Source organism: Rhinopithecus bieti, unplaced genomic scaffold (genome assembly GCF_001698545.2).
Source record: "Rhinopithecus bieti isolate Rb0 unplaced genomic scaffold, ASM169854v2 scaffold_54, whole genome shotgun sequence".
Classification (NCBI taxonomy): domain Eukaryota; kingdom Metazoa; phylum Chordata; class Mammalia; order Primates; family Cercopithecidae; genus Rhinopithecus; species Rhinopithecus bieti.
The window spans coordinates 3,244,584-3,247,552 of NW_016803233.1; positions in this window are offsets into that span (position 1 = coordinate 3,244,584).

Sequence of the window (2,969 nt, forward strand, 5' to 3'; positions counted from 1 at the left end):
TTTTAGTAGAGACAGGGTTTCATCATGTTGGCCAGGCTGGTCTTGAACTGCTGACTTCAGGTGATCCACCCACCTTGGCCTCACAAAGTGCTGGGATTACAGGTGTAAGCCACCACACTCAGCCTTGTGAGTGATGAAAATTTTAATCAGCTGAAATAACCTACTTACATACTTTAGGACTTCTCAGAGACTTCAGTGCATTAAAGCAAATTGTGACTCTCTGAGAGAGGTTAGGGCTGGTAGGCAGAATTTCACAAAATTATCTGACCATGGAACTCTTTTCTTCCCAGGAACATCTCATAGAAACACATTCTGGAACATGCTGGTTTGGGGAATGGGGAACAGAAGCACTAGTGTTCTGCTTCATTTGCCATCTTGTCCCATGGAATAGATCTCAAGTGGGGTCATGGTCTGCAGCTGACTGGAATGAGAATTAAGTTTAGAGTTGGATGTTTACATTTCTGACCATTTCTTTCTGAGGTGAGCTTCTGTGTTGGCAGGAATATCACATTGCTAATTCATACCTCAATATCCTTTTCTGTACAAAAGGAACATCTCTGCCTGTCTCATATTTTGGCAGAAAAAACAAATGAGATTGAGCAGTAACAGAGCCACTTGAAGATAGGGTCTGTGGCTTATTTTCTATGTCCCTAGCACCTCATTGATGGGCTAGCACATGATAGAAATCAATATGCTTCCATGAGTGATGAATGAATTCACAGCACTAGCCCACAGTGAACAGAATGACCTAGGTGGTATTGGGTCTGCATAGAGAAAGGCCAGCTACAGATGACCTGTAAGTCCTCCAGAAATCCAGCCAGTTTTTACCTAGATCTACCGTAAGCAACAATTCCATTGTGCTACTTAGGAGAAGAGTGAGTCTGGCAAGTAAAAAGTCACAAGGGAATTGCAGATGCCACTGGCTGGTCAACTTCATTCGTTCCTCACTCTTTTCCTCTGTTAAGAAAGCTCTGATTTTTTTCACTCTCCACTGAAGCCTTGTGTTTCTGGAGGAGAGAAATAATTGGTCTCAGCCATCAAGGTGGTCTCATTCTCTTTACTCAAGACTACTTTAGGTATGGACATATGACCCACTCCTGGCTCATAGGTATCAGGGGAAGTCAGCTTGGATGACCGAGAAAGTGTTTTTCATCTCTAAAAGAGACATCAGAGAGGGGACGTGTCCCTATTCTCCTCATGTTTCCTTTGCTGCTGTTGTGTCTACATGTGATACCTGAAACTGGCTACCATCTTGGAAACATAAGAAAAAATGACAGAGTGGAACAATGCAAAGTGCAGGTTCTTTGAAGTGTTCATGGAGGTTTCAGATTAAGCCTCCATATCCCAAAGTTTCTTTTTCTGTGAGATAATGGTCTTTACTGTTTAAACTATTAGTTGGGTTTTCTATTACTTGGTGTTGAAGTTTCCTAACAAATACAAGATGACACACAAATGAGCAACTTGTGGAGTCTATCCTCAAAGATCTCACAGCCTAGTTGCAAAGGCAGCATGAAAATAATGCCAGCATGGTGTGATACATGCCTAAATCCAGGTATAAGCCAGGTGCTGCATGATGGCACAGGAGGATGGTCTTGGTCTGCAATGGAGGGTTGGGGAAGGCTTCTCCGAGGAGGTGGTTTTTTGGGTGGAGCTTTGAATCCGATGGGCTTTGCCATCCAGGTGGAGTGGGTTCGAAGGATCTGATAGGGCATTGTTTGATTAAGGCTTCTTTGGTTTTGCACACGTCTGGGTTGTAAAGGAGACAGATTCTCGAGACAGTAAGAACAAAGCCGGAGGAAATAGCTTGATGTAAAGGACACTGTGAGGGACATGTCGGAGGCACCATAAGGGAGGCTTGGGTGCATTAGGATTCAGGAGGAGGCTGATCATACTCTCACGGATTCATGTCGTCAATGTCATATCGATTGAATGTTTGTAGTGTGCCAGGCATTCAGCTAGGAGCTGAGGTTACAGGGTTGAGTGCTGGCCTGAAAGCTCCTGAGAGCCTGAAGCTGTTGTGGTCACCTCTGAGACTCCTAAAAGCTGGCCTGGAGCTTAACACCCTGGGAACTCACATGTTTGTTGACCAAATAAGTAACGCAAATAGCATCCTTGCCCTCTTGGCCGTTGTGGATGGGGCAGGGGAAATAGGCATTTAACAAAAAGAGAAAGATATCAACAAACAAAATTTCAATGAAAACCAAATTCCATGGATACTCAACCAAGCCAGAAAAGATAATCCTGAAAAAGGGGCCAGTGAGGATTTTTTGGGGTCAACCTCTCTGGGCCTCAGTTTCCTTATTTGTAAGCTGAGGATAATAATTCTTATTTCCAGGGGTTGTTGAGAGGTTAGACATAATATATGTAAAGTTTCTAGCATGCAGTACATTCAATATTTTTTAATGCAGCTCAGGCAAGTCCTTGGGAAAAGTCACTTATGTGGGGCCACACTGCATCTTGGCATTCTCTTGCATATTAATTTGCCTGGACCAAAACCTACAGCCACTGCCTTCAATTTGTGTTGGCTGCTCACAACTCATTTCTTGACAATACTGGAAATATAAAGTATTATTATATTTCATGATGAAAAAAACCCTTTGTGAATTTGATTGATGTCAGAATCATTCCCTCCCTTTGCCCCTGGCGAAAAATGAGCCAACAACTAAGTATCTGTCGCATACAGTCAAGAAGTGGATTAATGGATCAAAATGACCATTTAACAAGGATAAAGAAAACTCAATTTCAGAGAAGCAAATGCAGACGTGGGTGGGAAAGGTGGGTGGCTCGGGTTGCCTCTTTTTCCATTAAGACGTGGTTGGTTTTTATCATACTTACACATCTGGAGGCTCCCCAAGAGCCAATCTGAGGGGCTGCAAAGTGGTGAGGCTACCTCATGCCAAGACCTTCTGGCAAATTTTCCCTCCTAGACTCAGCTCAAGGCTACTTCTCTGTGTCGTCAAACTCCAACC